A 27,977-nucleotide genomic window follows, 5' to 3' on the forward strand; every position below is an offset into this window, starting at 1 on the left:
CATAATGAAATGATAACACTACAGTACTTGTCATATATACTAGACCATACACCACCCTCTACAATTTAAGGGTCTCATTCTTTAGCTGATTTAAAAATTTGCAGTTTAAAAAATGTGTGTTTGACTGAAAATATTTTTTTCTGCATTAAACATGACTCATGCTTTTTCTTTTTCTTTATATTTAGTATTTGACAATATTCTGCAAAACAATGTGAGTTATAAAAATTTAAAATAGGTCCTGATGTGTGCCACAGTCATTGAAAATATATGAATTTTGTAAAGAATAAAGAAGAACGGCTATGAAGTGCGTTATAACCTTTACCAAGAACATAAATTGATAACATTTTACAAAAAATATGCTTTGCAAAAGCAAAGAAACCTATATCATAACAACACTTCCACGTAGCATATATATATCAATACTATGTATGTCAAATTAGAGTTATATGACCCAGGAGAGTGCCTATGCCTTTAGTATCTTAAACATTGTAATGGGTCCAGTCACTAAGGTGACAATGTCTCAGACTAACTGACAAACTATGTAGAATGTCCTTTGTTAAAACACGTAGAGCTAGTGAAACCATATACCTCATATGTATTTTTTTCTCTGACTATCTCGCCTAAATGATTTGTGTTCCAATATTTCATAAATAATTGCAGTTATCAGTTATCAGGGATATAAACTAGCTATTTTTATTTAGGGACCCAGACTGTCAAAAATAAATATTTAACATTAGGTATATAGGCATTTTTTCAACAATTTAGGGGCCCAGCCCAAAATCTATATAGCCATGGGCTACTGGGCCCCTGCTAATTTGTATCCCTGGTTATGAGCTAGATAATTTCAGGGATCAGGCAAAAATCACTCAATGTTTCAAACTAACAACCTTCAACTAATGATAATCAGCTCAAACTTCTATAGGCTGGGGATGCTATATTTGACAGGTCTTTTTGTTGAAGTTCCCGTCAGACAATGTCTTTGAATGGACAACATACAAAAATAGAAAAAAAAGGAAACTCCACAGGTTGCTCAACACAACAAACACGAAAATGTTGCAGGCTCGGTTTGATTGAGCCTGTTCATGGACGGTAGTGGAAATGCATGCTACCGTCCATGCCCTCTAGCCCCGGGTTGAGCAGAACTCAACATATACACATGCTAAAAGTACAAAAAATAGTTCAGAGACATCCACAGATGTGTTTTCACATAGATGTTCAGCCGATGTTCTCTTACTTGAAGTTGCAACTCAGTATGATTGCCCTGACTCTTGGATGCTCAGTGTTTATATCATGCTATAACATATAGCATTAAACCACCATATTGGTATGAATGTTGAACCCCGTCTGTGAGCTGGAACTCTCTTACTGACTCAGAAGATTACCAAACCAAACGTCTCTGTCTCAACTTTCCAATGCTCAGCCTGTATTTGCTATCGTCTATCCCGTAAAGGTTTAATTTCTATGTGCTGGCCCTAAAGCTTGACACCTAGTTACAATACTGCAACTCTTTTTTTAGTCTCAAATCTTCTTTTATGTAATTTATCTGCCATTTCAGCGTAGCTGCAATAGCTCATTTAAGGTACTTGGATAAATTATAAGTTGAATCCTCAATCGCTGGATAGAAAATGACTTCACTGTAATCTGTCTTATAAACTTACCTAGCAGAGGTGTATTTGAATTGCAGCTATAACTTGTTTCTGATAGGTCCAAATTCTAACATATTTTACAACAAGAACATGAATATTTGCTCTAATGAATAGTTGGTTCCCTTTTACTATTGTATATAACATCATGTGTGATGATGAAATCAAGTTATCACTGTAATTAACCACATACAACACACTAAGTAGCTGTTCTTCTTTATTCTATATAAAATTGCATGTATTTGCAATGGCCGCAGCACACACCAGGACCAATTGAAAATGTAAAATGTCTGTAACTTACATTTTCGTAAAGAATATTGTCAGTTCTGAATAAAGATATATAAAAATCTGGGGTCATGTTTGATGCGGGAAAATATTTTCAGTCAAACACTCAAACTACAAAATTAGCTAACAATGATCGAGACTCCAGATTGTAGAGGTGGTGTATGATCTAAGTATACATGGCAAATTCTGTAATGTTATTATTTCATTATAAAAAGGCTACCAACAGATCAAGCATAGATCTGTCATGTGATTTCAGCAAGAATTGAAAAGAAAATAATGAAACAAAACCTGAGGACTATTTGACTATCATCTATTTCGCGCCATTTTTCTATTTAGTGAAAACAGAACTGTAAACAATTTCAATGTAATTTTTCCCAAAAACATGATTATCATATGGAAATGATCCTACTAAGAAAAGATGGGAAATGATCCTATTAAGAAAACAAATACTTGTACTCATATATGTTTTGTTAATAAATAAGGAAGTTATCGCTGCTTAACGACAATTTCTACTGCTGAATGACTCAAAAATTGTGTCTGTATACTTCACTATTGCCCCGTATTGAATCTTCTGGCAGTATGTTTTCCATCTTAAGCTGCATATAACAATTATCAACTTACTGTATGTAAAAGCAATGATATGAGACAATTTGACATAAAATCAATGATAATTCTGGTTTAAATGTCGTTTTTTATGGCGCCATATTGGATTTAGGACGCCATCTTGCTTTTTTAAAAATTTCTAATTAATCTACGTTTTGTACAATATAGTAATCTAATGTTGTGCCAGATTTGGATCTCTTAAGATGCATAATTCTGTTGCTATGGGTTGATTCCAGAAATCCACAGTTTCATTTATTTTTTTAACATTTTTACCCCAAAATAGACATTTTGCATCATGATACTTTCCTATACTTTTAATATGTTGTTACATACATCCTGTAAAATACTTACACAAAAAATCAATTCTTTGCGAGTTTTTTCTTTTATTTGGCATTTCGGCCATAAATGGCCTTTACTATTAATTAAGAACACTCAATGACAGTTGTATTACACTATTTCTGATAGTAAATATTGTCCTCACAGAAAAACATTATGCCAGGCTTTGGAAGGAAATTACGATTCATAAGAATATTGGATAACTGAATAAATTTTGTGGTCAACATGCTTTCCTCCTGTTAAAGTGCATAATGCATTGATTGCATGATACTAAAAAAGCAGAACGCAACACAAGTGAAGAAGGCTCATGGATGGTAGTGAAAATGCATATTACCGTCAATGCCCCCTAGCCCCGAGTTAAGCAGAACTGAACATTTCCACATCATGGCAATCCTCAAGAGGCATACGCTACAATATTTCAAAGAAAGGGGGTGCAACTGACTTTCTCGGTTTCTTACATTCAGTCTGTTTGTTAGGACTTCTTATATTTTTTAAGGCAAAGACAGAACGTTTTTAAAACTCTGGTAAAACAGAAGGTTACGAACACATAAATATTTGGTCAATTTCGCTGCCATTTTGTTTCCATGACAACGATAAAATAGCAGATTTTATTAAATGTTAACTATATAAACTGGTTTATTCTAACTCTAGAAAGAAATAAAATACCAGCTTGTACATCTAAAACTTCAGAAACTGTAGTAATCAATCTGTTTAAAAGGGTACTTGCTAAATTAAAAATACGGCAATCTGTAAATGACGTCGTAATCACTAAAACTGCTGCAACAATGATTAGGCCTATATATTTTCTAAAATTTCAAATGTCATATCGTTTTAATGATCGTTTGATTTTAAAATCTCTTTCAGCATTATGAATGTCGGGACGAGGATTTTCTTATATTATCAACTTATGATTAGACATTCCTTCCACTTTTAAAATGTGTGCACCCTATAAAAAGATACTGTTCTAGTTATCTGCGAGGATCACCCAGATCAAAGAAACAATGTTAACATAGCAAATGTGTCATAATGCATATTTGCACTGGTATTGAGCTGTTATCTCCCCAGCACTCAATCTGTGTTATCTCGTGTGTCCTCTGATATTATTTGTCTTTTGTTCTATAATTGAATATCACTCAATGTGTGGGCGATTATAATGTAGGATCATAGACTCTTGCTGATACTGTAACGTCACAATAAATATTTTTTTGCGACAGCTTGCATGCTTGAGCGTTTGTTTTTCAAACAAAAATATATATAATATTCAAAGGTGGAAAATATGACATGTGTATTCTCGACTGTATTCAAAACACATACCTACATCGCCTGATATCGATCTTCTGTATTAATGAAACGCAGATTGGACGATGCAAATGCATATTGTCTGCGTTCAAAAAATAAACTATGCACAGGATTTTAGAGACGACGATAATATGCGAGCCTATAGACGAAAATGATTATAGTTACAGTTTTTTTAGATATGAGAATAACTGTAGAATGATTACTAAACACTTATTTTCTGTTGAAATTTCACAGTCCTTTTATTGAAAAATATGATGTGATCATGTACGAGGCATATTGTAGTTAAAGTTGAAACAGTGGTCAGACGCTATCCACTAGTCAATATTTTGGGAACGAAGTGTGGTTACAATCTTGATATTAATGGGCTGTTTAATCCGTGTGGAGACCGAAGGCCTCAGTGGGTACTTTGAACAGCAAAATGTATTTTATGACCTGATGAAAACTACATAGCTGCAAGTCATTCCTTACATTTTCTTTATCCTGTCTTTCACATTAAGTTATTTTTATTCATTAAGAAATAGGTCTCTAAAAGAAGAAAAGCTTCAACTAACGGCGGTTGGTGTATCAAACATTCTAACGTCGCATCACAATGCATGCTATTCGTGGGCAATTACTGAAGTATATACGCGTCTTTCACATAAGGAATATGCGCACGTAAAAATCGTAGCCAAGAGAGTGTTTAAACCTCTGGAGGACATGTTTTTAATAGGAACTAGTATACATCATATGTATATAGCTTCATCCAACAAAACCTCTTTGCAGTGTAAATATATACGATTGTTGTAAGTGCTATATAATAAATTTTACTACTTATTGTGTTGCAGCAACGTATTGTACTCCATTGCAACAATGAAGTTCTCTAAAAAAATAATGACCCATTTTGAGTATCCTTTTCTCATTTTAAACATAATATATGAACATATACAGTATCTATTCTGTTTTTACCAAAATCAGCACTCTTGGTCTTTAAACAGATCACTTTTTAGCCAGATATGATATACAGTCATAAACATGTTTTTTTTGTTTTAAAGTTCCTGTCACTACACGCTTACAAATCCTATAGCTGAACGCAGTATGAGTATGTCCGTAGTATCACTTACAACTGGAAAAATTTAACAAATAACAGTTACAAGATATTGCATCTATTTGTGATAACAGCTCCACATACACAGTTTAGATATGTCAGATAACTTAAATTTGATTCTTCAATTAATTTCTAATTAAAAGATAAAGTACCGGAAGATGGACGTAGCACATCTTAATTACAGCTTTTATAATAATATTTTTACAAGAAATTCGAGCATCACCAAAAGATATATAGGTAAGGGAAGCACAGAGCACCACAAACACAGCCTCAGAGCCACGCATTTGCAAAGTAGGCCCACAACAAATTGAATCTGTAACGGAAAAACATTATAGACGGGTTGCTTCAAAAATCCAACAAGTACATATTAATTTTATGCAAAATATAGAACTGGGGGAGGAAGGGGTAGAGGGTAGAAAAGAAAAAAGAGAAATATAAATAATTCTGAAAAACGATTGTCCACTTTTTGATATGTGAATTGAATTCCGGGTATGGACAGAATAAAAGGATGACACTGTAACGATTACTGAAAGCATAAAGGGAAGTAATTCCATTAATATGCAAATTTGTAAACCTGTCGATTGTCATTGGAGTAAAATGACAGTACATATGCACATTAAATCACCTTTGGTGATGAGCTAGCTTTTCACTGACGGGATTTGTGTGGCACTGAAACGTAACAAATGGTGGCAGCGGTTGGATGAAGTCAACTGCCAGACTGGAGTTGCCTTACCCATGTATTTCCTAGGCCAAATCTCGGGACGAGGTTTCTCGGAGGGGAAAGTAATGTAACGATTACTGAATGCATAAAGGGAAGTAATTGCATTAATATGCAAATTTGTAAACCTGTCAATTGTCATTGGAGTAAAATGACAGTATATATGCACATTAAATCACCTTTGGTGATGAGCTAGCTTTTCACCGACGAGATTTGTGTGGCACTGAAACGTTACAAATGGTGGCAGCGGTGGGATGAAGTCAACTGCCGGACTGGAGTTGCCTTACCAATGTATTTCCTAGGCCAAATCTCGGGACGAGATTTCTCGGAGGGGAAAGTAATGTAACGATTACTGAAAGCATAAAGGGAAGTAATTCCACTAATACGCAAATTTGTAAACCTGTCAATTGTCATTGGAGTAAAATGACAGTATATAAGCGCAGTAAATCACCTTTGGTGATGAGCTAGCTTTTCACCGACGGGATTTGTGTGGCACTGAAACGTTACAAATGGTGGCAGCGGTTGGATGAAGTCAACTGCCGGACTGGAGTTGCCTTACTCATGCATTTCCTAGGCCAAATCTCGGGACGAGATTTCTCGGAGGGGAATGTAATATATGATTACTGAATGCATAAAGGGAAGTAATTCCATTAATATACACATTTGTAAACCTGTCAATTGTCATTGGAGTAAAATGACAGTATATATGTGCAACAAATCACCTTTGGTGATGAGCTAGCTTTTCACCAACGGGATTTGTGTGTGTCTATCCGTGTGGATGCCAGTACAAGGCACTAAAACGTTACAACACTTCCGGATAGTTCATCGCCTTTAAAAAAACTCACCAACAGTTCTGGTGATAATATTCTGACATTTAAAAAATGTGTTTTTCTTTTTTGTTTTTGTTGTACGATCTGGAGGTCAGTTTCTTTAACCTCATAAAATTCTACACATTCTGACAAGTTAACGAAACGGAAACAGTCATCCATCCATCAAGACATAAATTTACGAAAAAGGTAAACGGTTATGAGATACTTTTCTCACCACTATCATTTGCGTCGGATCACATACTTTAAAAAATTACATACGTTTAAGGATACGAATTTACATATAAGACGGGACAGAGATTGTTCTCCTTCCAGCAGTAGCTTTCTCGGCATATTTTACCTTGTGAAATTCTGTGGGTTATAACTTGATTTTAAAAATGGTCTGTTTGTTCACAAATATCACTACAAAAATGTTGTACCTTCCCCAAAGGCATTTCTTTATTTGATCTTTAGCAATCTTTCTTTCCAAATCACTGACCACCGTTTTAATCATGCGTGCTTTTCATGCCTAGTGGTATAATGTGCATTTACTTGTATTTGTCGGAAAATAGCTTTAAGCTAGTGTTATATGTTGTACCTATCCGACGTTAGATAACTCTTCTTGGATCTTGTGTGCAAGAGATACTAGACATTTACGAATTAAGTCTACGTGGACTGTGAACACCTAAGACGATCGATTTTTCAAGGGGACCGTCTCAACATGATAATTTTAATTTGTGTGTGGTAGGAAAACATTCCAGTAATGATGGTAAGGTCTGGCTTATTATGTCACCGCACAGGATAAGATTTGGATTTGTCTGTCCGTCTGTCTGTTCGCCAGAGAGATGTTTTGTTATGCATATCGCAAAAAGTATTTGATCTAGCGTCATAACGATTTCCCGAAAGGTTCTTCAATATTATAAGTTGCGCATTTGCGACAAAGTTGAAAAGATGAGCTTATCTGTTCGCAATGTATCCGTATTCCATCTTCGTCGTCGACCGAAATGAAAATAAATCTTAACTGGGTTAGCTGGGATCAAAATGTAGATCAGCAGGTAAAACATTGTGAAAACTGTAGAAAACGTAATATCTTGCATCTCCATTCCTTTGTTGTTATTATCCGCCCGAAGGAACGTATTTTGGTGTTCGTCTGACCGTCTGTCTGTGTGTCCGTCTTAGGGGTCAAAGGTCATATAACTTTGTTTCGAGTGCGATGAGTAACTCTTAAACTGCTTGAAGGATTAAAAAAAAACTTGGCACAAATGTTCACCACATTGAGACGGCGTGCAGAGCACATAGCTCGCTTGAAGGTAAAAGTCACACTTAGAGGTTAAAGGTCACATGACTTTGTTTTGTGTTTATGTTGCTTTGCATTGCGGGGCTCTTGTTTTTATTTTGGCAGATTTTTTTGTTCACTTATAATATTTTTTATTGAATTACTTCCCTTTTATGTTACTAGAAATAAGTTATTTTGTACATTTTTATTATTAGTCGTAGGTAAAAACCGAGACCACTTTTCTTTGGTACAACATGGATGGTACCTGCAAAGTAAAGGTGTATTTTGACACATCTGTACCTGTTAATAATTTTAGTGGACTAAGAGTTTTTTGGAGAATTTTTTCTCTTTGTTGTCATTTTCCTTAGGACTTCAACAGTAACGTTCTTTAAATTTTGCTCCCATCCTCTGATATTTGACTTTATCAAAACCTTTGGGGGCCTGTGAGGAAGCCAGCCAGCTGGCTTACGGAAGGTCTGTGGTTCTACCCACGTGCCCGTTCGTGATGAAATAATGCACGGAGGGGCACCTGGGGTCTTCCTCCACCATTAAAGCTGGAAAGTCGCCATATGACCTAGCATGTGTCGGTGCGACTTTAAATTAAAAAAAATATCAAAAACTTTTACCAAAAATTCTAAGTTAAAAAGGGATGTAGACTTCGATAGTAAATAACTATTCTAAGTTTAAAGTCAATAGCTTTGATAGTAACAGAGACATTTGACTTTATCAAAAACTTTAACCAAAACTTCTAAGTTAAAAAGGGGCATAATTCTGTCAAAATTCAAATCAGCGTTATAGGGATTATTTCTCCTGGTGTGGACGTTTATAGTTAATAAGTATTTTAAGTTTCAAGTCAATAGCTTTGATAGTAACAGAGATGTTTGACTTTATCAAAAATTTTAACCAAAAATTCTAAGCTAAAAAGGGGCATAATTCTATCAAAATTCAAATCAGAGTAACGCAGATTGTTTTTCCTGGTGTGGATTTCGATAGTAAATAATTATTTTAAGTTTCAAGTCAATAGCTTTGGTAGTAACAGAGATATTTGACTTTATCAAAACCTGTAACCATATATTCTAAGTTAAAAGGGGCATAATTCTATCAAAACTCAATCAGAGTTATGGGGATTATTTTTCCTGGTGTAGACGTCGATAGTAAATAACTATTATAAGTTTCAAGTCAATAGCTTTGATAGTAACAGAGATATTTGACTTTATCAAAAACTATAACCAAAAATGCTAGATCAGAAAGGGGCATAATTCTGTCAAAATTCAATCAGAGTTATGGGGATTGTTCTTCCTTGTGTAGACTTTGATAGTAAATAAGTATTTTAAGTTTCAAGTCAAAAGCGTTGACAGTAACAGAGATATTTGACTTTATCAAACATTTTAACCAACGGAGATGCCGACGCCGACGCCGGAGCGAATACAATAGCTCTACTTTTTCTTTGAAAAGTCGAGCTAAAAACAGGCACATCTAAATTTCATATCACCTACCGCATAGTGATGATATAATAACTCAAACCCTATTGCCGTTATAAACTCTTTTTTCACATCGCGCATAATATAAATAAACTATGTTGAGACGGTCCCCTTGAAAAATTTATCGCCTTAGGTGTCCACAGTCCACGTAGACTTAATCCGTAAATGTCTAATAGGACCTAATCACTTAAGTTTTAGAGTTGTCTTTTCTTCAAACATACAAATGTAAATTACCCAAGATCATTATTCTCGGCTCACATACTATTCCTCAGAATATGATACTTTAATCAGATTTAGCTGTTCACTTTGTTGCAGTTAACTACTGTAACGTATATATCTAAAATAGGTAGTGCCCACTTTAATTTCGTATTTAGTTCAACTGCCTAGTGAATGCCATAAAACTAACTTTTCTTTGAATACCTGAGCTGAACTGATACAAATTAAATGTAATACTTACCTGTTGTATTTCGAGATATCATTATAAGTATGACTATACAGATATAAGATTGTCGTCTGGTAAGCATCCTGTATAAAATGGTCAGGTAAACTCCATCTTCAGCAGCTTCCGCTCACCGTTTCTAAAATAAGAGAGAATAAACGTTTCTATATGTCACTATGTTGTGTTATCTAAGATACAAGTGTACATGTACACGTCTAAAAATTGTTAATGTTAAATTGTTAATGACACGAGTGTCTCAATAAGATATTTAACAGCCATATTGTCTTGGATGAAAAGCTAATTGTATTACGCATATTTTATTCGGGTTTAAACTGGTTGTCATGACAACTGTTATCTTCCTGCGTCCCTGCGCCTGTCGCATTCAATGCATTGATTTATCTAAATAATATAAGATTACAATCACTGCATGCCGTTGCTTAGTTATCATTTCAGTTAAACAGGAAACAAAAGAGAAACAAAACAGATATAATTCAATTTTTTTCTGAATAAGCATGTCTTTCTCGTTTTAATTGGTGATAAGTTTGAATTAAATATAAAATTAATTTGTCGAATTTATTTTCATTCTCAGGATATTATGGAATCGAGAAAAGTTGAAAGTCAACACTTACTGAAAGTACAAATATAGGGAAAATAAGTTGGTATTTAACTGCAAAGGAAAGATAATTCCTATGTTAAGCGAGTATTGCACAGCCAGCTGTTTTTGTAGTATTTGACTATCCTTTTTACTTGTGTTTTTTATGTTGTTAATTTCATCAAATTAGCACACTTTATCTACAAATTAACCTGTTAACTTAAGCTATGAAAACAACATCATTAAGTTACCATTGCCCGTTTCCTACGCATTTTCGTGAACCATTATTCAAACTTATTTACATTACATGACGACCAATACCAGTATTTACATATACAACTAACCTACATCATTGTTATGGTCGTTGAATCAATAAAACTAATTAAATAAACGGTCTGAAGTGGTGAAAAACCTTATGTTGCCAGAAATCAATCTTTCCCAGCGCACGCTCATTATTTCGAAAAGCGCATGTATTTGCTAAATACGTCATTCTGTACGTATTGTATTAAACAATCTGTAGTTCAGTCTTTGTAATTAAGGATCAAAATTTCTTTAAGTCACCAATTATAATGATAGTCATATAATGTACAATATCTCATGAATTCGAAAATAAAATATTTAAAATACGAAATAAAACAACAAAAACACTAATTTCTCGATTCCATTCTGCTCTCGGTTATTCCCATAGAAACACATTTTCTACGTTAAGTACGATCCATCAAACTTCAGCTTTTGAGTATTATATAAAATTCTTATATTATTATAAGCTACCGGACGGAATATTTGATACGTTCTATGATGCTCATAATGATGGAATAATTTGTAAACAGGGAATGTGTCAAACTTGCAGGATAACAAACTATTTAATACCTTACAAGACGATATTGTGAATTGTAACTACTTCCATCACGAAGTGAAAAGTATATAAAGTAAGACCGAAAGCTATGAACAACAGTAATACAAATCATTGTTCGAAGGCTTAAACTGAGGAACACGAATTGTTATATTTGGAGAAAAAGAGTAAAGCCGGTGCTAGGGGGGCATGAGGTGTGTTGCACTTTCTTTAACGTTGCATGAGTCTGCAGTTATTTTGCTTGATTGCATTCTTCGCTTCAAAAAGATCTTCGTTAGATTTTATGATATCAGTAAAGCTGTCTTCAAAATGGTACCGAGCAAGTAATTTGATGAAATAAAAAATGAATCCAGAGTATGTATACGAATCTTGGACTGTGTTTTTTTAATATTTGTTTTTGAAAAAGAACTTTTTATCATATAGGCCGGATATACTGATAAATTTCTGTCTTTATTTCAAAGAAATGACAACACCTACTGACATCATTTTCAGTACTTTAGAGCAATCCAGTGATATTAAATTATATATAGCCAGTTAGTTTAACATTATCTAAAATTATTCATGTCACGCTTATATAGCTAAGAGTACGACATATGTAAATGTGCTTTTTCTAAAAAAGTAGAATATAATTTAGACAGATTTTACCTTACGAATGCAATGTTCGTATTATTTTTATTATACAAAAATATATTTGTAAGAATATTTATAAACTGTATTTGATGTACCCATTAAAGCCACTGTATAAGATACTCCATTAGCTATAAATTTCAGTCAGTGAACGGAAGCCTCTTCGTTCTGAAATAATTTTCAGCGAATATCAAAAAAGCGAATTATTTGTGGTTTTGCCTTGAACTGACTATTTTAAATGAATTAAATTGAACTGAATTTATATCATAAAAAAATGCATGAATTCAAGAACAAGATTTCCAAAAAAAAAATAAATAAACAAAATATAGTAAATGGGAAACAGGAGCAACCGTATCGCTTCAAACATATCGGGTTGCTTTGCTTCTGTTATTACACTGCGGAGAATAATGACAGAAAACTTTATCCGGCCCATCATAAAGCTTGTCTCGGATTTACACACTCTGGCAGTAATTGTATTATTTTTCGGCTTCGCATTTGTATTTGTACGTGCAAACAGACTCTGTCAGTTGTATAGTTATGCATACAATGCACACGTTACGTCTAAGTTAGGAACAACCTTGTTTTAAATTTCTTTTGCTTTCGTCATCATAATTGAGCCGCGCCATGAGAAAACCAACATAGTGGCTTTGCGACCAGCATGGATCCAGACCAGCCTGCGCATCCGCGCAGTCTGGTCAGGATCCATGATGTTCGCTAACAGTTTCTCCAATTCCAATAGGCTTTAAAAGCGAACAACATGGAGCCTGACCAGGCTGGTCTGGATCCATGCTGGTCGCAAACCCACTATGTTGGTTTTGTCATGGCACGGCTCATATATTGTAATGTCACTGGAGAAGGTTCCACCTAAAACTTCGCTCTGTGTTGAATATATCGGTAACAATTTAAACTGGTTTATACCCAAGGCTTAGAGCACAACAGTGCTGAAAGTAATGTGATATAAATACTGACCAATCCTACACTTCACTTAAACTGACATCTGGTTGTAAAGATAAAACCAAGAATTGCTCTTAAATTCATTTAGTATTACGTCTTCAGGTAAAACAATATACCTTTGATAACAAATTTTATCAATTTCTACAAATTTGTTTTTTCTCCAAGAGCAAAATAAGTGAGATCCCTGCAGTATTTTATTTGTCTCTCTTGTCACTTCCTGCTTATTTCTGCCATTATAGCTGTCTGTAAGAAAAGTATTTGGGGTGTATAAAATCCTTCCATGGCTAAATGATGAAATTGATTATCATGTTAAAGATGTTGATCTTAGAGATGGTAATAATGAAGGAAACGATGCTGATGTTATTGTACACAATGGAGAAAATTGGAATGTTCATGACAATGACATTGATATTGACTTGGTTATCATAACAGACAGTTCTACCGTTCAATGGTTTGTGTATACATACGACAAAATATTGTTGGCCAATGTATTGCTACGTTTCCGCGGAGTTAGACAACGTATCTACTAACGCTACGTTTTAACCTACACCAATACACTTACAACATATCATCAGTCACAAACAACAGCTGTTACTTTCTAACTTCGCAAAAGTAAATACAAAAGTCTAGAATAATAATTACAGTGAAACATAACGGATCATCTTGGCAGATAAAGCATCCATTTACGTCAGTTCTACACTAGATAAGTCTGGGCAATTTTCTTTTACAGACTTGGAAACCAGTTCAATGACAAATGACAATGCACGCCCCGGTTCATTAGATAATCATCGTTAATTGAAGCAATACATTTTCCTTAAAGTGCTGTATATCGACTTACTGTCTTATTTTAGCTTGGAGATTTTCGAAAAGAACGGAGTTATAGATAACAAGTCTGTCCTTAAAGGGCATTTGGTGCAGTGTACATAAGGGAAACAAATTGGATTGTCCGCCAAAATGCCAGTATATTAAATGCCAGTGCATTATCTATTTATAGCTTTACATGTACACATTAAAGTTATTACATCTACGTGAAGTCAAGGCTTCCACTTATACGGTGCTCAAGCCCAAGGAAAAATTAACATTATTTATACCAACAATTGCGTCAGATGTACGTAAACTGCAAGAAGCATAAGTAAGCGATCATAATTATCACATTATTTTTTTCCACAACTGACATTCAATTCCTTTTTAAACTGAAACAGTACCGACCTGTTCGATAACTCTATAAAGTATATATAGTTTATTTTATTTATGTCTCATTCATTTACAAGCATAGAAATTTACATATAGCCTAAAACAATTGTAAATGACCGTTCTAACAAGAACTACAAGAGACAATATACAAATTATTCAGATTAAAAATACCATTTAACTTTATGAATAAAAATATCAGGTATCAAACAAGGTATGAAAGGCTGGCAGCAGCTAAGTATTTATATGAGTACATGTACAAATGTTTGGTAAGTACATGAATGTTAGAATGTTGTGTAGCTGACAAAGTGAGTATATAAATGTACGGATGTCGAGTAAGTGACCGAGTGTGTACATGAGTGTACAGATGTTGGGTATCTGACCGAGTAAGTACATGAGTGTACGGGTGTCGAGTATGTGACAGAGTGAGTACATGACCGAGTGAGTACCTGAGTGTACGGATGTTCAGTATGTGAGTACATGAATGTACAAATGTTTTATAACTGACGAAGTAAGTATATGAATGTGCGAATGTTGTGTAACTGACCGAGTAAGTACATCAATGCATGTATGTTTGTTGTGTGAGTGCATAAAAGTGAGAATATTGAGTAACTGAACAGGTAAGTACATGAATGTACGAATGTTACGTAACAGACCAAGTAAGTAGTATGTACGGGTGTTGCGTGCATTTTTGTGCAATTAACATGGACAAAAAAGATACGTTTATCAAAGCATATGCATAAGAAATTTCAGAAATCAAAAATGAAATCAGATAATTATAAAGCGAGCATATTACCGAATCTTTACCTATTTTAAGTTTGTACTTTAAAATCCAATCGCACCATTCCACCAACGTTCTGTATTTTTGTGAATTGTGTTACTGAACGTACTAATGCTATATTTGAATTAGAATACTGTACTCCTGACCCGCATATTCCAACATTCTCTACAACTATATTAATATCGTCATTCAAATTACCAACAGGTGTTTAATTAGTGAAGTACCTAGTACATGAAGTTAAAGGCAGTAAATATTTAATGGTGATACCTAATTTACGGTACAAATTCACACCTATTAATATATCTTGAATCAATGATATATTTAAGCCGAACTCGGCGGCCATATCGTACATATACATATAGTACTATTGCTGAGTCATCCTATTACACAACGTCGCATAAAATATCAAAATTCGCTTCGTTTACCAGAAAAAGTAATAGCTTTTATCGAAATGATGCTTTAGTTTACAGCGTGTATATAAAGTTTTTATTATACAATATACTACTTGCTATGTAAATTTACATATTTTATTTAGCAAATGACAATTTCAAATATGAATCTGTCCTACTTTTCGGTGTGGGTGACAAAAAGCTACATGTATATTATTTCCTGTCCTATTGAGTAATATCATATTGGAACTAAAACAAGTAAATTGGCAAAAGGAGCTATTGAGTATGCATTTAACTTTAAACATTGACATGTTCTTTATTGTTGTGGGTGATAAATAATTCTAAAATACAGATACTAAATATTTATATACTGTACGTTCGAAACAGTCGACCAAAAAGGTATTTGACTTACTTACACCTTAAAATAAATGATATTCGAACAAGTTAATCCCTATCAAATGATTGACAATTTAAGTAACATACCGATATTATACCTAAATTAAAACAACACTTTTTATTCATTTCTAACAATTTCTGTCAGTTGCCATAGCTATAAGTCAGATCTTAACAACATTGCTATCTAACTAATTCATTGTATAGTAATCGAAACTGCGTACTTACCACACCATACGTTATCAAGATGAAACTGAGTAACATAAATACTTAAAACTTCTTTCATATATAAAACAGTTCCAACATATTTACTTCCAAAAACAACTAGTTCTGTGCAATTTTATTTCACGAATATGGAAACAACTTAAAGCGCTATTATGATAAGTAATAAAAGAAGACTTATTAAGTTTCTCTCACGGATAAGAATCGACTTGTTTATAAGACGTATTCCGGTAACAATAGAAAGGGTGGGCGTGTATTGGATCACATATCATCTGATATTGATCATGTATCAGTACAATGAAATATCTAGAATCATTATATAAAACCATTAAATACTTGACAAATAGCACTTGTATACATGTAGATTCCGTAATAAGGTAGATCAATTACAAATTATCAGACCTATTTTTTCACTATAACTGTTACTTATGATTTGCATTGCCTGCAATGAGTCAATAGGATTATTAATATGATATGTATAAATGTTCACGAACAAACAGTCAATAAGATTATCAAAATGACATGTATAAATTATCACGAACAAGTAGTCAATAGGATTATCAATGTGACATGTATAAATTTTAACGAACAAGTAGTCAACAGATTTATCAATATGACATGTATAAATGTTCACGAACAAGCAGTCAATAGGATTATCAAAATGCCATGTATAAATGTTCACGAACAAACAGTCAATAGGATTATCAAAATGCCATGTATAAATGTTCACGAACAAGTAGTCAATAGGAGTATCAATATGACATGTATAAATTTTAACGAACAAGCAGTCAGTAGGATTATCAATATGACATGTTTAAATGTTCACGAACAAGTAGTCAATAGGATTATCAATGTGACATGTATAAATTTTAACGAACAAGTAGTCAACAGATTTATCAATATGACATGTATAAATGTTCACGAACAAATAGTCAATACGATTATCAATATGACATGTTTAAATGTTCACGAACAAGTAGTCAATAGGAGTATCAATATGACATGTATAAATGTTCACGAACAAGTAGTCAATAGGATTATCAATATGACATGTTTAAATGTTCACGAACAAGTAGTCAATAGGATTATCAAAATGCCATGTATAAATGTTCACGAACAAGTAGTCAATAGGATTATCAATATGACATGTTTAAATGTTCACGAACAAGTAGTCAATAGGATTATCAAAATGCCATGTATAAATGTTCACGAACAAACAGTCAATAGGATTATCAATATGACATGTTTAAATGTTCACGAACAAGTAGTCAATAGGAGTATTAATATGACATTTATAAATTTTAACGAACAAGTAGTCAACAGATTTATCAATATGACATGTTTAAATGTTCACGAACAAGTAGTCAATAGGATTATCAATGTGACATGTATAAATTTTAACGAACAAGTAGTCAACAGATTTATCAATATGACATGTATAAATGCTCACGAACAAGTAGTCAATAGGATTATCAATATGACATGTATAATGTTCACGAACAAGCAGTCAATAGGATTATCAATAGGCCATGTCTAAACGATCACAAGCAAGCAGACAATAGAATTATCAATGTGACATGTATAATGTTCACGAACAAGCAGTCAATAGGACTACCAATGTATATATGTTCATAAATAAGTACAACGGCATGCGTGACATTTACATTTATCACAGAAATGTTAAAGCATGAATTAACTTGTCGTAAAAAGTGACTGGGTACTAAGGACAAAATGTATTGATCTTTTATACCTAAAAGTACATTTATAGCATTTTTGTTGTTGGATTTAACGTCGCACCGACACATGATAGGTCATATGGCGACTTTCCAGCTTTAATAGTGGAGGAAGACCCAAGGTGCCCCTCCGTGCTTTATTTTATGGCATTTACATCAACAGATTTATCAATATGACATATTTAAAAGTTCACGAACAAGTAGTCAATAGGATTATCAATGTGACATGTATAAATTTTAACGAACAAGTAGTCAACAGATTTATCAATATGACATGTATAAATGCTCACGAACAAGTAGTCAATAGGATTATCAATATGACATGTATAATGTTCACGAACAAGCAGTCAATAGGATTATCAATAGGCCATGTCTAAACGATCACAAGCAAGCAGACAATAGAATTATCAATGTGACATGTATAATGTTCACGAACAAGCAGTCAATAGGACTACCAATGTATATATGTTCATAAATAAGTACAACGGCATGCGTGACATTTACATTTATCACAGAAATGTTAAAGCATGAATTAACTTGTCGTAAAAAGTGACTGGGTACTAAGGACAAAATGTATTGATCTTTTATACCTAAAAGTACATTTATAGCATTTTTGTTGTTGGATTTAACGTCGCACCGACACATGATAGGTCATATGGCGACTTTCCAGCTTTAATAGTGGAGGAAGACCCAAGGTGCCCCTCCGTGCTTTATTTTATGGCATTTACATCAACAGATTTATCAATATGACATATTTAAATGTTCACGAACAAGTAGTCAATAGGATTGTCAATGTGACATGCATAAATTTTAACGAACAAGTAGTCAACAGATTTATCAATATGACATGTATAAATGCTCACGAACAAGTAGTCAATAGGATTATCAATATGACATGTATAATGTTCACGAACAAGCAGTCAATAGGATTATCAATAGGCCATGTCTAAACGATCACAAGCAAGCAGTCAATAGAATTATCAATATGACATGTATAATGTTCACGAACAAGCAGTCAATAGGACTATCAATGTAACATGTATATATGTTCATAAATAAGTACAACGGCATGCGTGACATTTACATTTATTATAGAAATGTTAAAGCATGACTTAATTTGTCGTAAAAAGTGACTGGGTACTAAGGACAAAATGTATTGATCTTTTATATCTAAAAGTACATTTATAGCATTTTTTTTGTTGGATTTAACGTCGCACCGACACATGACAGGTCATATGGCGACTTTCCAGCTTTAATAGTGGAGGAAGACCCCAGGTGCCCCTCCGTGCTTTATTTTATAGCATTTACATCATACCATCGTATAATATGTCAACGTAGTAATCATAATGGTGTCCATACCTGTCTTATGTATTCACTATCCCGTGTGTACGTGTAAGCCAATTTACACGATTTTGAGAGCATGTTTACACATATTTGTTTTTAATTTTCAGTATTATGCGTATCCTATCGCTTACGAAAACTCAATGTACTTCAAAGGAAGAACGATACGCCGTGTGAGACTTTCACTGTTTTATCGATAACAAAACAATCATAGCAATGCCTCTAACGATATGTGACATATTCTTTCCTTCTTTCTTATTTGTGATCAATTCATACAGTAGAGAATATTATATATTCTTTATCATACATTTTTAACATTTAGAATTACGTTTTTGTTTTAATTTTTTCAAGCAATTACTAAACACAGAGTATTATGTCTACGGTAACAATAGAGTGACCGGCGCTAATAAATACGGGACAATTCAAGAAATTTTCGGCAAAATTAAAATATTAGTTATAGAGGTTCTTGTTTAATTACAAAAATGTGTATTGCCTTTTTGTGAATAAACAGTTTCCGAAAAGTATTGTTAACAACATAACCATCCAAAACTGTTTCTTTTATTAAACAGAAGAAATGTTATTACTTCCTACTTAAACAGATTGACACAGGCATCAAAACTAGATAACGGATCATGTTTAAAAAGATATGCCATGGAGTCTATTTCATTTAAACTTGCATACCAATATAAGATAATATTTATCACTCAAGGCTTCAGGTGCCGTGTCCGTATGGCTTCATTGTTACATTGTCTTTATGACTATATTTGAAATTAAATGTCTTCATTAAATATAAATGGACTGTTATTCATGAGTTGTCATGGTGTGTGTAATATTGCACTTTTGGGTATAAGGTGCCATTGAACATGACTAACTTTTGTAATTGACTGCCTTTCAACGGTCCCTTATGTAGAGTAATATTGATACCTGCTATAGAGTTATTCTAATACTCGTGTACTCGGCACGACATTTTGCACTAGTCCATGTACTTAATGCTGTAGCTTACAATGGCATGAATATGCAAACTGTCAGCAAAGACAATTTTCAACGTGCAATGTTGATGTTTGAAGGAAAACATTCAGCTATAGTATATTACAATTGACTTTTATGTATTCATCAACGCGAAGAACGAGACTATTGACCGTATCATACCATATCATTTTCTCTTAGCCAAATCATCATGAATTTCTAAAAACATCAGTTTAGATTATTAAATGCTGAACAGTAAATGAGTTAGATTTCTCCAATTTATTAAGGAACGCTGAATTACCAATTAAATATCAACATGCTCATTCTATGGGTCTCATCAATTCCATTGTTAGGTGTTGTATATATAATTTGGCTGACAGTTACTTTTAAATCATATTTTGTTCTATATTTCTATCGGATTATATATGGAAAAATGTCATATTCGTCAAAGAGACCAGCAAGACTTGCACATGTTTTACAAATGGAGCCGGTATTTTTGTAATTTTCCTTGCTACGTTTAGATTTTTATGAACTATAAATAAAGTCATTATTGGAAGACCAAGCTAAAATGTTGTAATTACCTTCCTGAATATATCACTAATGTGCAATAGACTACCCTGTTCTAATACATTTTCATTGCAATCTTTTCTCATTAAACGTAGGAAATTAGAAGTACTAATTTCTGTTTTACAACTTCATTTAAAAACGGCAGTTTCTACCTGAAGTCTCAATTACAAAGTTAAAGCAATTCTTCGTTAAATCAATCTATGGATGTATGTTGTTATAAAAGAACTTCACCTCACCAAGTAAATAATTGTGTAAGCAATTTGTTTTAACTTTCTTTTAACAAATCTATTTCTTAAAGATGAAAGAATTTACATATGGAAACTTAGAGAGTACCTGGCTACATTTTCTTTTTACTGAATAATTGTTTACAGAAATAGTGGAATGGCAGTTTCAAAATCTACTACATGTATATACCCATTATAAAATCAAGAGGTAGCGAATGTTTCAAAATCTACTACATGTATATTCCCATTATAAAATCAGGAAGTAGCGAATGTTTCAAAAACTGATTACGAGACCTGTTCGTTACTTATTTGGGCATCATACAATATTTCATAAACACTTTTTGATAAAGCAAATATCGGACAAGCTACCAAATAAATTAACCTCATTAGAATGACCTAGAGAATAACGATTTTCTATTACAAATTACAATCAAGACCCTGGCCTTTAATATTACCATCATTAATAAACGCCATACAGTGTTTCTGGAGTCCATCACTTTATATTTAACAGTCGAAAGGTGGAGCATGCAAGTCACATAAAGACCCCAGTCAGTTTGTTAATATCGCGCATATGTCTACTACTCCAGGGATTCTATATGTGATTATGTCATACAGAGAAAGAACTGTTATATATTGTTCAGCTGAAGTATATTCATTTCAACTTATATATTTGTTTATCTTTGATCGGAATTTCTTGAAGTCGCAAAATTTCTTAAAACGGTTCCGGTAAAATATTCGATGACAAATATTTTGATAAAAATAATATGTACTGTTTTCAAATTGAACGTTTTTTTTCATGCTTCATTCACTTGTCTATAAAAACCATTGTTTGCACTATTTCATACAATTCGGTAGTAAAAGATGAAAGGTAAGGGTAGATTTCTCGGAAGCACAGAGCACCCAGAACACAGTCACAGAGCCATGCATCGCAAAGTAGGCCCACCCATGGATCACCAGCCACGCATATAAATGCTCAAAGTCATAATGCTGCTATTTATCTAATAAATATTTGCCATACCTTTTTTGTGTATCCAGGTTGTATAAGAAGAAGTGTTCAAAATCAAATAATCACGTTTCATAAGTTATTTATATATTTTACGTATTCGTCTGTCACGAGCGCGCGCTATTGCACGAAACTGATTCTGCTTTGAAAGAACGATATCGTTCGTGTGACTTTCTCTATTAATATACATTCGGACAAATTCCGGAAAACAGACAATCACAGCAGCTGCCGTTAATACGACCAGATATATATCTTCTATACATTTCCATGTCAATAATCCGTTTGTAACGAATAGGACTGTACATAAAAACGTTTGCAATAGCCAGCAAATCTATCGAGAGATATTTTAACATATAGAAACTGTGTTCTCAAAAAAAAAGTAAATAAATAAAATGAGTGTATTCGTTCTTTTTGTCAGGTTGCTTATATTTTCGTCCTATCGAATCAAACAACGCTGCGTGATTGTGACAGAACTGTTCATTTTTAATTTATTTGTCCATGCTCTTCATGGATTCGAGAAAGCATAGTGAAGTGTGCAACTGGATGAAACTTGTTAAATAGGAACATTAAACTAGTATGTGTTCAAAACTTCTACACTCTGTAGTACCTTTACATTCTAACAGGTTTAAACGTACAACTTCCGCTATTGTCATTACAATTATTGACAAGTGTATAATAAGTACAGTATTTGTTGTATTCATAGATAAATGCAGTAAATATTTAATGATAATTCGAATTATATCCCTGCTTCTTTTCCTGATGCGAGTGGACTTACTGATTGGCATGTGACAAAACCACAGCACAATTTATAAAATCAAAAGCAAAGTATCTTTCTTATAATTCAATGTTAATGCATTCTTTTGCATAAAAACAGTGATGGCCACAATATAACTTTCTCTTATCTGTTTTACATTTATCTTTAAGATGGGAAAGTAAATTCTTTTATTTAAACTATTCATAGCGGGAAACATTTATTTCTATGCGGGCCTCAAAAACTTATTTGTCACCTGAAGAACTGTGTCTAACTGCACATTGAGTGAATTTCCAAGTTTTTCTACTGTCACAACCGGATTACTGAAGCGTGACGGATAGATGTAATCGTTAATATATGTAATCAGGTTTCTTTTGGAGCAATCTATTCTTACACATTTTATTTTCAAAGATTTTTTTCTCATTTTTTTTATGAATAAATGTATATCATAAACAGTATTTAAACATAAACAAATCACATTGCACTCCTCTTTTTATAGACGGACACGTCTGAAATCTGAATGCTTTTATAGCACTAGATTTGTGTCTATGTTCGATTTTTATATTATGTTCAATAATCGGACACATATGCGTTTAGGCATACAAATAACTATTTTCATGTTACGTTTGTTCGATGATAAACACAAAATATATTTGATTATCGTACAAACTTTGTTTTTAACTATTTATATTTTCAATAGTCAAAGACATATTTGATACATTACTGTATATATGCGTTCAATAATCGAAGACATATTTGCTACAATCTTCTAAATGTGTGTCCAATAATCGAAGACTTATTTAATACAAACTGCTATATGTCTTCAATAATCGAAGACATATATAATACATACCGCTGTGTGTGTTCGATAATCGAAGATATTTGAAAGACACTAATAAAATAATTTTTCATGCGTCCGATAATTAATGTTCGGTAAGGTTGAATCACAACACGTGTTAGGCCTACGTCAATAATTAAACTGGCTGACTAAGGTAAATCCTAGTGGGATTATCGAACACAAAGTAGCATGCATTAAATAAGTCTTCGATTATTGGACACATACCAAATATGTCTTTGATTATTGCAAGTTATTTTGCAAAGGAAACTGATAGCTTTTTTATTTTTATTCCGATATTAAAACCATCTGGCAAAACGAACAAGTGAATGAAGTATTGCCATGCAATACACAGTCCCCTACTGGAAGGCACCTAATTTTCTCTACTGCAGTATAACATCATGAACTGATATCTGTCAATGACGTATAAACAATATTGTACTATTATATACAATATGTTATAACAACACACCTGGATTAAAATGTGCATATATAAAACCCACAGTTGTTTTCATATTGAAATGTTTTTGCCGATTATAAAAAAGTTATCATATAAGTTTTTTTATAGTACCAACAAAAAAAAAAAAAAAAAAAAAAAAAAAAAAAAATCTATATAAGTCCACAAGAAACTCTTTACCAGGTAGAGATAGGTCAAAATACACCTAAAAAATGGATGTAACATGCATGTTGTACCACAGAAAAGTGGTCTCGATTTTTCTCTACAGCCAATAATAAAAAAGTTACAATAAAATCTATTTATAGTAAAACAAAGGGACGTACGTAATTCTAAAAACAATGGTGCCTCATGGTGGTGAACATTTGGTCCAAGTTACATCAAAATTCCTCAATGCATGAAGAAGAAATGCTCCGGACAAAGTCATTCTTGAATTTGACCTTTGCCCTCTAAATATAATCTTGACCTTAGACCTAGGGACCTGGTTTTTGCGCATGACAATCCGTCTTATGTTGGTGAACATTTGTGCCAAGTTACATCAAAATCCTTCCATGCATGAAGAAGAAATGCTCCAGACAAAGTCATTCTTGTGTCTGACCTTTGGTCTCTAAGTGTGACCTTGACATTAGACCCTGGGCTTGGGTTTTGCGCATAACATGTTATCTCATTCAGGGGAATATTTGTGCCAACTGATATCTAAATCCTGTTTTGCATGACAAAATTTTAGACTGGACAGGAAAAAAATCCTACTGACTTTTGATCTCAAAGTGTGACCTTGACCTTTAAGCTAGGGTACTGGGTGTTGTGCATGACATGTCATCTCATCATGGGGAATAATTATGCCAAGTGATATTGTAATCCCTTGATGGATGACAGAGTTCTGGATCGGACAGGAAAATTTTTTTATTGACCTTTGACCTCCAATTGTGACCTTGACCTTTGAGCTAAGGGTCCGGGATTTGCGCACGACACGTCGTCTCATCATGGGGAACATTTGTGCCAAGTAATATTAAAATCCCTTAATGAATGTCAGAGTTATGGACTGGACACGAAACAGACCCTGTTCATGCTATGTTAACATTTGACTGCTAAGTGTGACCTTTACCTTTGAGCTAGGGATCTGAAAGCTGTGCATGACACATCATCTTATTATGAGGTACATTTGTGCCAAGTAATATTAAAATCCCTTCATGAACGGCAGAGTTATGGACCGGACAGGAAAAAAGCCCTGTTGACCTTTGACCTCAAATTGTGACCTTGACCTTTAAGCCAGGTGTCTAGGTTTGCGCATGACATGTCGTCTCATCATGGGGAACATTTGTGCCGAGTAATATTAAAATCCCTTCATGGATGGGAGAGTTATGGACCGGACAGGAAAAAAACCCTGTTGACCTTTGACCTTCAACTGTGACCTTGACCTTTCAACTAGGGGTCCGGGTTTTGCGCATGACACGTCGTCTCATCATGGGGAACATTTGTGCCAAGTAATATTAAAATCCCTTCATGGATGGGAGAGTTATGGACCGGACAGGAAAAAAGCCCTGTTGACCTTTGACCTCCAATTGTGACCTTGACCTTTGAGCTAGGGGTCCGGGTTTTGCGCATGACACATCGTCTCATCATGGGGAACATGTGTGCCAAGTAATATTAAAATCCCTTCATGGATGACAGAGTTATGGACCGGACACGAAATTGCGGACGGACGGACGGACAGACGGACAGACAGACGGACGGACGGACGGAATGACGGAAAAGCGCATTCCTATAGTCCCCGAAACTGGTTTTCAACCAGTAGGGGACTAATAAAGTCATTTTTAAAGACCACCGCAAAATTGTCTTCAGCTGCACATACATGACATAGAATTGTAATTACATTCCTGAATGTATTACCAATTAGTGCTGGATTACTGTGTTTTACCACATTTTATAGCTAATTAGCTTCCGGATAATTAGCACTAGCAATTGTGGTTTAATGTTGTTGTTTTTTTTTTTTTACCATTTCAGGTCTTAATTGAAGTAAGGCAACATAAAATATAGGAACTTGTGATTGTTATTCTAAGAAAATAATATTATTCCATACTGTGACTTAGTATGATCATATATCCTGCTGCCTTTTTATAATGGAGTGTACATTTAGTATGTGTTGTTAGATAATTCGTCTTTAACCGGCATTAGTGCTGATGGAGGTGGGTGGGGGAGGGGGCACGTGTTGCCGCCCATTTCATCATCTCTTATGAACTGAGTCAATCATAAGGAGTAGACGATCATTTCTATGCATCAAGAAAATGTTTTATAGATATTCTTCGCTCAGCAATCTTTACGTACTATGTAGTGGCCGTACAAAAAGACTACTCATACTAAACTCAGTATTGTTACATCTTCTGGTCTGCTGTTATTTTGCTTGGTTGTATTCTGTCCTTCCAAAGGATCTTATAAATTTTATTTTCATATCTGATCTAATGTTCGTATAAACCTAATTCCGGGTGGTATTATCCATGAAATCTAAGAAAATACTTCAACTTTCCTTTACGATTTTATATGTTCTTAGAAACCATTGAATAACAGTTTAATGCTCTGTCACAAGATTTATGTGTCAAAATGTACCGAATTTTCAGAAACTGTTGAAATTGTTACGAGTAAGAAATAAAAAATAAAAAGATATGTTTTTATTAGTACATCGTGCAACTAAATAACATTTGCTTTGGTACCATAAGGATTTTATATACTATTATATCTGTAAGACAGAACAATTAACGTAAGACAAGAGCAAATACATAGCATCATAGGAATAAACAATAGATTCTTGACATACAATTTGCTAATTTGCAAACAGAACACAGCAGAAATTTAAAATAATGCTATTTTCATTTGCATTTACGAGTGTACTCGTCTATAATTGTTTGACATGTGTTGCGTCATCACATATATTTACGTTTCTCCTTTTGTTTGCATACGCGATTGCATGTATTGATCGTTGCAATACAAATACTCTTTGTCAATCCTTTCACTTCCTTCAAACACACTGACATTAGAATAAAAAGTATATAAATTTTACTAGTTTTGATACAACTGTAATCTTAATCAGAAAACAGATTGATGGTACCTTAATCTTTTTTCAAAGTCAGCAGCATTTTTAATGTTTGAATAAACACACTATTATTAATGCGTTTTATCATAAATGACCTTATTTATCAGCGTCATTTTCTACTTTAAATGCCTATGACTTGAACGTTCAGTGGACTTGTTAGTTAGTAACTATTCTTGCACAAATATCTATCAATTTGCTGGATAATGACTGAAATTGGGGAAAAATGGCTTCGAGTCGCAGGGATATAAAATAAGGTCTATATGAAATACGTTAACAAATCAACAGTGCATAGTGTCTGTAAACGTGCTCCTTCATTTCTATTTATTATTCTATACCTATTTTATCTATCCAATCGCGAACGTTCATTTGCAACACGTGATCGTGCAATATATTACGGTATTTGGATGCACGTGCGTACAAAAATCCTGTATTTTCTGTATTTGGACGCACGCGCGTACAAAAATCCTGTATTTTCTGTATTTAGACGCACGCGCGTACAAAAAATCCTGTATTTTCTGTATTTGGACGGTTCAACAGTCCCATGTTAAACATACGATAAAGCCCGAAACGCGTGAAAATGTTCCGAATGTAAATCGGATGAAGTAGGCGCTCTATGTACAGAGTTTGACTATGCGACTTGAAATCTGGATTTAATTTGAGTTTTTTATTGTTTACAAAACACAAAAACGATTCAAGGGATAATAATGCTATCTGATTTAGATATTAAAACCTTCGTTAATAATCAAAAACTTAAAAATACAGTAAAAAGGATCATCAGATGTTGGAATATTTGAAAAGTCGCTAAAAGAAGCCGTTCCGGACGAAACCTAGAAATTGGTATCAGCCCTGACTGTCTGAATATCTACCTCAGCAGTTTTTATTTAACGGTTAAGAAACAAAATGGAGAAGATTATGAATGGAAGCGGACGGGCGGTCAGCATCCAAAACATGTCTGCTCTATAATTCAGTTTTCGTCGGATCTTCACCAAACTTGCTGACAATGTTTGTGGGCATTACATCTCGGCCAATTTCGATAACCAGCC

The 27,977-nt window shown here is 33.7% G+C and overlaps 1 long non-coding RNA gene across 5 annotated transcripts in view; it reads right to left on the reverse strand.

The window, feature by feature from the left end:
• Window positions 1-27,977, reverse strand: part of LOC123525647 (uncharacterized) — a 38,772-nt gene that overhangs the window by 2,808 nt on the left and 7,987 nt on the right. For 2 of the 5 annotated variants that reach the window (XR_006681498.2, XR_006681494.2), the window contains exon 2: window positions 9,989-10,109. This is a non-coding gene — a long non-coding RNA (uncharacterized LOC123525647). Of the gene's footprint in view, window positions 1-9,988; window positions 10,110-15,978; window positions 16,171-19,064; window positions 19,224-21,821; window positions 21,994-27,977 lie in introns of those variants that run through there. The other 3 variants (XR_006681495.2, XR_006681496.2, XR_006681497.2) reach the window with 3 other exon arrangements.

The sequence above is a fragment of the Mercenaria mercenaria genome, chromosome 1 (assembly GCF_021730395.1).
Source record: "Mercenaria mercenaria strain notata chromosome 1, MADL_Memer_1, whole genome shotgun sequence".
Classification (NCBI taxonomy): Eukaryota; Metazoa; Mollusca; class Bivalvia; order Venerida; family Veneridae; genus Mercenaria; species Mercenaria mercenaria.